We start from the raw sequence: 9,982 nt of genomic DNA, 5'->3' as shown, positions 1-9,982 counted from the left end.
GAGAACCGGTCTCGCGTAAGCGTACGCGTAATGTCGGTCCGGGCCGCTTCGTCCAACAATACCACCGAACCAAAGTATGACATGCTGGTAAGCAGTATGACTTATATCGCCCACAACTCACTTGTGTTCTACTCGTGCATATAACATCAACACATAAAACCTAGGCTCGGATGCCACTGTTGGGGAACGTAGTAATTTCAAAAATTTCCTACGCACACGCAAGATCATGGTGATGCATAGCAACAAGAGGGGAGAGTGCTGTCTACGTACCCTCGTAGACCGACAGCGGAAGCGTTATGACAATGCGGTTGAGGTAGTCGCACGTCTTCACGGCCCGACCGATCAAGCACCGAAACTACGTCACCTCCGAGTTTTAGCACACGTTCAACTCGATGACGATGCCCGGACTCCGATCCAGCAAAGTGTCGGGGAAGAGTTCCGTCAGCACGACGGCGTGGTGACGATCTTGATGTTCTACCGTCGCAGGGCTTCCCCTAAGCACCGCTACAATATTATCGAGGATTATGGTGGAGGGGGTCACCGCGCACGGCTAAGAGAACGATCACGAAGATCAACTTGTGTGTCTAGAGGTGCCCCCCTGCCCCCGTATATAAAGGAGCAAGGGGGGAGGAGGCCGGCCCTAGGAGAGGCGCGCCAGGTGTGGAGTCCTACTAGGACTCCCTAGTCCTAGTAGGATTCCACCTCCCATATGGAATAGGAAAAGAGGAAGGGAAAAGGAGAAGGAAGGAAGGGGGCGCCCCCCTTCCCTAGTCCAATTCGGACCAGACTAAGGGGAGGGGTGCAGCCACCCTTGAGGCCATTTTCCTTCTTTCCCGTATGGCCCAATAAGGCCCAATACGTATTCCCGTAACTCTCCGGTACTCCAAAAATACCCAAATCACTCGGAACCTTTCCGATGTCCGAATATAGTCATCCAATATATCGATCTTTACGTCTCGACCATTTCGAGACTCCTCGTCATGTCCCCGATCTCATCCAGGACTCCGAACTCCTTTGGTTCATCAAAACTCATAAACTCATAATATAACTATCATCGAAACCTTAAGCGTGCGGACCCTACGGGTTCGAGCACAATGTAGACATGACCGAGACACGTCTCCGGTCAATAACCAATAGCAGAACCTTGATGCTCATATTGGCTCCCACATATTCTACGAAGATCTTTATCGGTCAGACCGCATAACAACATACGTTGTTCCCTTTGTCATCGGTATGGTACTTGCCCGAGATTCGATCGTCGGTATCTCAATACCTAGTTCAATCTCGTTACCGGCAAGTCTCTTTACTCGTTCCGTAATACATCATCCTGCAACTAACTCATTAGTTGCAATGCTTGCAAGGCTTAAGTGATGTGCATTACCGAGAGGGCCCAGAGATACCTCTCCGACAATCGGAGTGACAAATCCTAATTTTGAAATACGCCAACCCAACATGTACCTTTGGAGACACCTGTAGAGCTCCTTTATAATCACCCAGTTACGTTGTGACGTTTGGTAGCACACAAAGTGTTCCTCCGGCAAACGGGAGTTGCATAATCTCATAGTCATAGGAACATGTATAAGTCATGAAGTAAGCAATAGCAACGTACTAAACGATCGGGTGCTAAGCTAATGGAATGGGTCATATCAATCACATCATTGTTCTAATGATGTGATCCCGTTAATCAAATAACAACTCTTTTGTTTATGGTTAGGAAACATAACCATCTTCGATTAACGAGCTAGTCAAGTAGAGGCATACTAGTGACACTCTGTGTGTCTATGTATTCACACATGTATTATGTTTCCGGTTAATACAATTCTAGAATGAATAATAAACATTTATCATGATATAAGGAAATAAATAATAACTTTATTATTGCCTCTAGGGCATATTTCCTTTAAAAAGGTGGATCCTTATCCCCTTATATGGATGGACGCAACTACGTGTCCCCACCAACCTGGTAAAACTCACTTGTCTCCAAGCGCCGTAATCAATGGCGCGGTTGGGTTACCCACGCCCGTATTGATGAGAATCCCGGAATAAGGGGACACGATCTCTGCTTTGACAAGACGTGCCAAGGAAACCGCCTCGCATGACGCGCTGAGGTGGGATGATGAAACGACTCGGATGAAGGCTTGGCCGTGGTGTGTCACTCTACGGAATACGTCAGCCGATTAGATTGGTGTAAATATTATTCTCTCTATGGCAATATGTGGAAACTTATTTTGCAGAGCCGGACACTATCTTTGTGTTCAAAATCTTCTATGAAGTACTTGGAGGAGGAACCCGCCTTACAATGCCGAAGACAATCTGCACGCCGGAATCATCGTCATTGAAGCCTGGTTCAGGGGCTACTGAGGGAGTCCTGGATTAGGGGGTGTTCGGATAGCCGGACTATACCTTCAGCCGGACTCCTAGACTATGAAGATACAAGATTGAAGACTTCGTCCCGTGTCCGGAAGGGACTTTCCTTGGCGTGGAAGCCAATCTTGGCGATACGGATATATAGATCTCCTACCATTGTAACCGACTATGTGTAACCCTAACCCTCTCCGGTGTCTATATAAACCGGAGGGTTTTAGTCCGTAGGACAACATACAGAACAACAATCATACCATAGGCTAGCTTCTAGGGTTTAGCATCTCCGATCTCATGGTAGATCTACTCTTGTACTGCCCATATCATCAATATTAATCAAGCAAGACGTAGGGTTTTACATCCATCGAGAGGGCCCGAACCTGGGTAAAACTTCGTGTCACTTGCCTCATGTTACCATCCGGCCTAGACGCACAGTTCGGGACCCCCTACCCGAGATCCGTCGGTTTTAACACCGACATTGGTGCTTCCAAAGAGTTCCTCTTTGTCGTCGCCGTCAGGCTTGATTGGTCCTATGATCATCAATGGCGATGCAGTCCAGGGTGAGATCTTCCTCCCCGGACAGATCTTCGTCTTCGGCGGCTTCGCACTGCGGGCCAATTCACTTGGCCATCTGGAGCAGATCGAAAGCTATGCCCCTGGCCGTCAGTTCAGATTTGGAAGTTTAAACTACACGGCTGACATGCGCGGGGACTTCATCTTCGACGGATTCAAGCCACTGCCGAGCACGCCACACTGTCACGACGAGCATGATCTAGCTCTGCCGCCGAACAGTGCCCTGGAGGCAGCACCCGCATCGGCTTCGACCCTTACTTCGGAGCCAACTGAGCCGATCAAGGATGGGTGGTTGGACGCCGCCTCGGGGGCTGCGATCCCAATGGCGATCGAGCCGAACACCAGCCCCGCACTCTGCGAGATTCGTGACTCCAAGGAGCCGGACTCCTCTCCGGACTCCGAACCCTCCGCGCCCCTGCCAATCGAATCTGATTGGGCCCCGATCATGGAGTTCACTGTCACGGACATCTTTCAGCACTCGCCTTTCGGCGATATTCTGAAGACACTGAAGTCTCTCTCTTTATCAGGAGAGCCCTGGCAGACTACGGTCAGCAAGGTTGGGGTACGGATGATGAAGAAATTCAAAGCCCACCCACCGCCCACTTTGTAGCCACTGTCGACGATTTAACCGACATGCTCGACTTTGACTCCGAAGACATCGATGGTATGGACGCCGATGAAGGAGACGATGAAGAACCAGCGGCCCATCAGGCCCTGGAAAGCCACCTCGTCATATGACATATACATGGTGGACACCCCAAAAGAAGGAGATGGCGATGGAACAGCGGAGGATGACCCCTCCAAGAAACAGCCTAAGCGCCGGCGTCAGCGGCGCCACTCAAAATCCTGCCAAAACTAATACGGTGATTCCAGCACAGGAGATAATAATACTCCGGAAAGTGCCGAAGAAAACCCCCTCAGCAAGATTTAGCACAGGAGGATGGAGAAACCAGCCCTCATGAGAGAGCGGCAGACAGAGAGGTCGGGGATGATAATTATATGCCTCCCTCCGAAGACGAGGCAAGCCTCGACGACGACGAATTCGTCGTGCCAGAGGATCCTGTCGAGCAAGAGCATTTTCAACGCAGGCTTATGGCCATGGCAAGAAGCCTCAAGAAAAAACAGCAACAGCTTAGAGCTGATCAAGATTTGCTAGTCGACAGATGGAGTGAAGTCCTTGCGGCCGAAGAGCATAAACTCGAACGCCCCTCCAAGAGCTACCCAAAGCGCAGGTTGCTACCCCGATTAGAGGACGAAGCACTCGATGCGGCCGACCGGCCACCTCGTGGCCGCGACAGAGAGGCCTCTCGGCCCTCCACTCAAGCCGCACCCCGTACCAAGGCACGGGAATATGCGCCAGACTTACGTGATATGTTGGAGGACAAGGCAAGGCAAACAAGATCGATCTACGGATCGCGTGGGCGCCCCACAGCTCGAGACGGTAACCGTCACGCCAGCCACAAATTCGGCAGGGCCGAACACAGTAGACAAAGCTCATTGGAGCTACGTCATGATATAGCCCAATACAGAGGCGCTGCACACCCACTATGCTTCACAAATGAAATAATGGATCATCAAATCCCCGAGGGTTTCAAACCCGTAAATATCGAATCATATGATGGCACAACAGATCCTGCGGTATGGATCGAGGATTATCTCCTTCATATCCACATGGCCCGCGGCGATGATTTCCATGCCATCAAATACCTCCGACTCAAGCTTAAAGGACCAACTCGGCATTGGCTTAACAGCTTGCCAACAGGATCAATCAGTTGTTGGGAGGACCTGGAAGCCGCATTCCTCGACAATTTCCAGGGGACTTATGTGCGACCCCAAGACGTCGATGACCTAAGTCACGTAATTCAGCAGCCAGAGGAATCGGCCAGGCAATTCTGGACACGGTTCCTAACAAAGAAAAATCAAATAGTCGACTGTCCGGACGCTGACGCCCTAGCAGCCTTCAAGCACAATATCCATGATGAGTGGCTTACCCGGCACCTTGGACAGGAAAAGCCGAAGTCTATGGCAGCACTCACGACACTCATGACCTGCTTTTGCGCGGGAGAAGACAGCTGGCTTGCTCGTAGCAACAATATGACCAAGAACCTTGGTAATTCAGATACCAGGGACAGTAGTGGCAGGTCGCGTCGCAACAAGCAGAAGGGCCGCATTAACGGCGACAATGCTGAGGATACGGCAGTTAATGCCGGATTCAGAGGCTCTAAATCCGGTCAGCGGCAAAAGCCATTCAAAAGGAATCCTAGGGGGCCGTCCAGTTTGGACCGAATACTCGACCGCTTGTGCCAGATACATGGCACCCTCGAAAAGCCGGCCAATCACACCAACAGGGATTGTTGGGTGTTCAAGCAGGCAGGCAAGTTAAACACAGAAAATGAAGACAAGGGGCTGCATAGCGATGACGACAAGGAGCCCCGGCCGCAGAACAACAGTGGACAGAAGGGTTTTCCCCCACAAGTGTGGACGGTGAACATGATATACTCAACCCACGTCCCCAAAAGGGAGCGGAAGCGCGCGTTAAGGGATGTATACGCGGTAGAGCCAGTCGCCCCAAAGTTCAACCCATGGTCCTCCTGCCCGATCACCTTTGATCGAAGGGACCATCCCACTAGCATCCATCATGGCGGATTCGCCGCATTGGTTCTAGACCCAATTATTGACGGATTTCATCTCACTAGAGTCCTTATGGACGGCGGCAGTAGCCTGAACCTGCTTTACCAGGATACAGTGCGGAAAATGGGCATAGATCCCTCGAGGATTAATCCCACCAAAACGACCTTTAAAGGCGTAATACCAGGTGTAGAGGCCAACTGTACAAGCTCAGTCACACTTGAAGTGGTCTTCGGATCTCCGGATAATTTCCGAAGCGGGGAGTTAATCTTCGACATAGTCCCATTCCGCAGTGGCTATCACGCACTGCTCGGGCGAACCGCATTCGCCAAGTTCAATGCGGTACTGCACTACGCATACCTTAAACTCAAGATGCCAGGCCCTCGAGGAGTAATTACGGTCAATGGAAACACCGAACGCTCCCTCCGAATGGAGGAGCACACGGCGGCCCTTGCAGCGGAAGTACAAAGCAGCCTCTCTAGGCAGTTCTCCAGTCCGGCCATTAAACGACCGGACACCGTCAAGCGCGCCCAGAGTAACCTACAACAAGACCACCTGGCACGATCCGAGCAGGCGTAGCAATGCGGCCCCAACCCTAGCCCTCGCAAAAATGCAACACCAATACTTCGCGTACATAACTACGCTCTAAAAATACCATGGGTACAGGGGAAGGGGCACCATCACGGCACGCCCGAAACACGGCTTAAACCGCACCAGGGGCTGCCGATTTTTTAATTTTCTCTTACTTTCAGGACTCCACACTTCGGAAGGCCTGTTCTGCAGGTCAATTTCCACACAAACGATGCAAGAACCAGGGAAGCAGACAAGCCGCGCCGCATTATGGAACTCCCAGGTGGTCTCTATCACGAGCAGTATACCTGTTTGCTTATCGCATTATTACATAGTCCAACCTTTTGCTTATCGCATTATTTGTATTGTTCTGCTTTGATCGCAGCCCTCTTTAATAAACAGTGCATAGCTTTTGTCTATTTTTGCATTACTCTTTTTTTTTATATATGTATATATGTTCCTTAACAACATATTGCTCCCGTACACTTTGGTACGGCCTAAATATGCCAGGGGCTTTAGTACCCCTCAATATGGTGTGAGAAGTCCAAACACTTTAACAAGTGCGGCACCCCGAACTTATAGCATTATATGCATCGGCTCCGAATCATGTCTTGGGTCAATAGTTGGGTTTGCCCGGCTCCTATGTTTTGGTGCCTTACATTCCACTATATCGACTAAGGTAGCACTAGGAGAACCACTGCGATTGTGCCCCAGTTGAGCTGGGTCGAGCACCTCAGTGGAGAAAGCTAAAACTGACTGTCATGATGAAGTGAGAGCTGGTCGCTGTTCGAGAGGTTTCTCGAGTCCCTAATGACTTATGCTGCTTTGAGCAAGGAGCCGGCTCTGTCCGGCCAAGGCGTGGATAGCGCCCCAAACTCGGTCTTCCGAATACCAGGGGCTTCGCCGAAATTTAAAATTATAGAATTCTATGGCTAAGTGAGAGTGTTCACGCATTATAGTCCGATTGCCTTGTTCATTGGGCTGAGCGCCTCCCTCGAAGAACCCAAACATGGCGAAAAGAGCGCTCAGGTTTATCCCCGAACACCCCAGCACTAGCGGCACAGGGGCAGAAGCCGACGACTTGCCATCTCTCAGAATTGATAAACAGCCGCACAGAAGGTAATATTTTAAATTCCAACAGCATTGCTTAGCGCATATGAATAAGTTTTCAGCGCACAGGAGAAAACGAGCAAGTTTCACTCAAAAATTACATCCCTAGAACATTCATCCGCCACAAGGCAGGCACCCTTCAGAACATCCTTATAATAATTCTCGGGCTTGCGATGCTCTTTCCCCAGCGGTGGCCCGTCCTTCACAAGCTTCTCAGCATCCAGCTTGCCCCGGTGCACCATAGCACGGGCAAGGGCCCTACAGGCACCTTTCATGCAGACGGAGCACTTGATGACTTCGAGCATTGGATAGGCCTCCACCAGCCGCCGCACCAGCCCGAAATAGCTCCCAGGCAGAGCCTCTCCAGGCCACAGCCGAACTAGGAGGCCCTTCATGGCCTGTTCGGCCGCCTTGTGGAGCTCGACCAGTTGCTTCAGCTGGTCGCTCAGGGGCACGGGGTGTCCGGCCTCAGCATACTAAGACTAGAACACCTTCTCTGTCGAGCAGCCCTCCTCGGCTCGATAGAATGCGGCGACATCAGACACACTCCGGGGAAGATCTGCGAACGCTCCTGGAGAGCTCCGGATTCGGGTAAGTAACAAGTAACTCACGTTTATGTGTTTGCTTTGCATAAAGAATGCCTTACCCGCCGCTATCTTCTTCACCGCATCCAACTCCTGGAGGGTCTTCTGGGATTCGGCCTTGGCAGACTTGGCATTTTCAATAGCCGCCGCGAGCTCGAACACTCGCGTCTTTGAGTCAAGCTCCAAACTCTCATGTTTTTTCATGAGAAACTGGAGCTCTTACCGCACCTTGCCAACCTTGGCCTCATACTTCTCCCGCTCGGTGTGCTCCGAGGCCGCCTTCTTCTCGGCCTCGAGCAGCGCTTGCTTAAGGGTCGCCACCTCAGACGTGGCCCCTACAATAGCCACGTTAATCCTGTCATTTTTTGCAATTGCACCTTTTTATATATGTTTAAACAAGGTATTCCCTACCTTTATTGTCCTCGAGCCGCTTCTTGGCACGCCCGAGCTCTTGCTCGAACCGCTCGAGGTTCTGCTTTAGTGTGTCCACTTCCGCAGTCAGTGCGGCGGACGCAAGTAGAGAAGCCTGCATACACATATTGACTCCTTTTTGTTAGACTCCTGCGAATTTTATTTGATCCTCTATTCGGCTTTTCTTCCCGAACGCCAAACAGAGCATCAGGGGCTACTGTCTATGCGGTAATATTATTTACACATCTTTTACTTACCTCAAAGCCTGTTAAAAGGCTAGTACAAGCTTCAGTCAGTCCGCTCTTGGCGGACTGAACCTTCTGGACCACCGGACTCATAATGGTGCGGTGCTCCTCGTCGATGGAGGCACCTTGGAGCTCCTCCAACATATTGTCCGGCGCCTCCAGTTGGACGGGGGTCACCGGCCCGGTGGGCTTGCTCCTCTTGGAAGGAGGTCCCCTGCCGGACTCTGGAACCTTTGAAGGTTCCGGAGCGGTGTTCGGCCTACAGCCGGACTTGGAGCCCTGGGGGGTTTCATCCCCTTTACTCCAGGAGTCCGGGAGGTCGCCTTGCGGTGCCTCCAGGACCACCTCCTTCCGGCTTGGAACCTGTTGGGACAACACTTCGGTGTCGTCCGTAGGGCGGGGGGAGGGTGCCGTCGGAAGCGAGTTCACATCCGACGAGTCCAGTGAGCCACTCGATGACGCGTCGAGCCGTTTTTTGGGTGGGCTGCATAAACATATTCGACATAAGGGAAAGTTGTGCAATAAACGAATACTGTGAATTACTCTGGTATCCGGATACTTACAATTTTGCCAGGGGCTTGGCCCTGGGCGGCCACTTCTCTCCGCCGTCGTCGGCGTCGGTGGAGTAGTCCGGAGGAAGGGTTTTCCCCTTCTTGGACCCTCCGGCCTCCCCACAGAGGGCGGCCTTCCTTTTCTTCTCTCCTCCCGCTGGAGGGGGAGAGGTCTCTTCTTCTTCCTCCTCGTCTTCACGGGAGGAATGCGCCTCGGAACCGTCGGATGATGGATCCAACACCTCCTGGCGCCGGGCACTCTTTCGATTCCCCGTGGCCTTCTTCGTGGCCTTCTTCTCCGGCACCACATAGGGTGCCGGAACCAGCAGCTTCGCCAAGCGAGCGTCTGCTGGGCCTTCGAGCAAAGGGGCCGGACAATTGATCTGTCCAGACGTCACCTGCCAATCCTGTCAAAGGTAAGGGAGCTTAGATCCCGCATGGAGTCAAACTATGAAAAACTGATACCCTATAAAAGGAAAAAACAGCTTACCGCATGAGCGTGATGCTGCGTACTGAATCCGCAATCCTCGGTAGCGGATGTGGCTGGGGGCCTCGGCGCCCTTGAAAAGCACCTTCCAGGCATCTTCGTATGTCGTGTCGAAGAGCCTGCTTAGAGTTTGGTGTCGTGCCGTGTCGAACTCCCACAGGTTGAAAGCCCGTTGTTGACACGGGAGGATCAGGCGGATGAGCATAACCTGGACTACGTTGAAAAGCTTGAGCTTCTTGTCCACTAGGGTTTGGATGCATGTTTGGAGTCCGGTCAGCTCTCCTTTTTTACCCCACGACAGGCCGGTCTCCTTCCAGGAGGTGACCCGCGTAGGGGGTCCGGATCGAAACTCGGGGGATGCGACCCATTCGGGGTCGCGCGGCTCGGTGATGTAAAACCACCCCGATTGCCACCCCTTCAGGGTCTCCACAAAGGAGCCCTCAAGCCATAAGACGTTGGCCA

This window comes from Triticum urartu, chromosome 2, assembly GCF_003073215.2.
Source record: "Triticum urartu cultivar G1812 chromosome 2, Tu2.1, whole genome shotgun sequence".
Taxonomy (NCBI): domain Eukaryota; kingdom Viridiplantae; phylum Streptophyta; class Magnoliopsida; order Poales; family Poaceae; genus Triticum; species Triticum urartu.
This window is presented reverse-complemented; position numbering follows the sequence as displayed.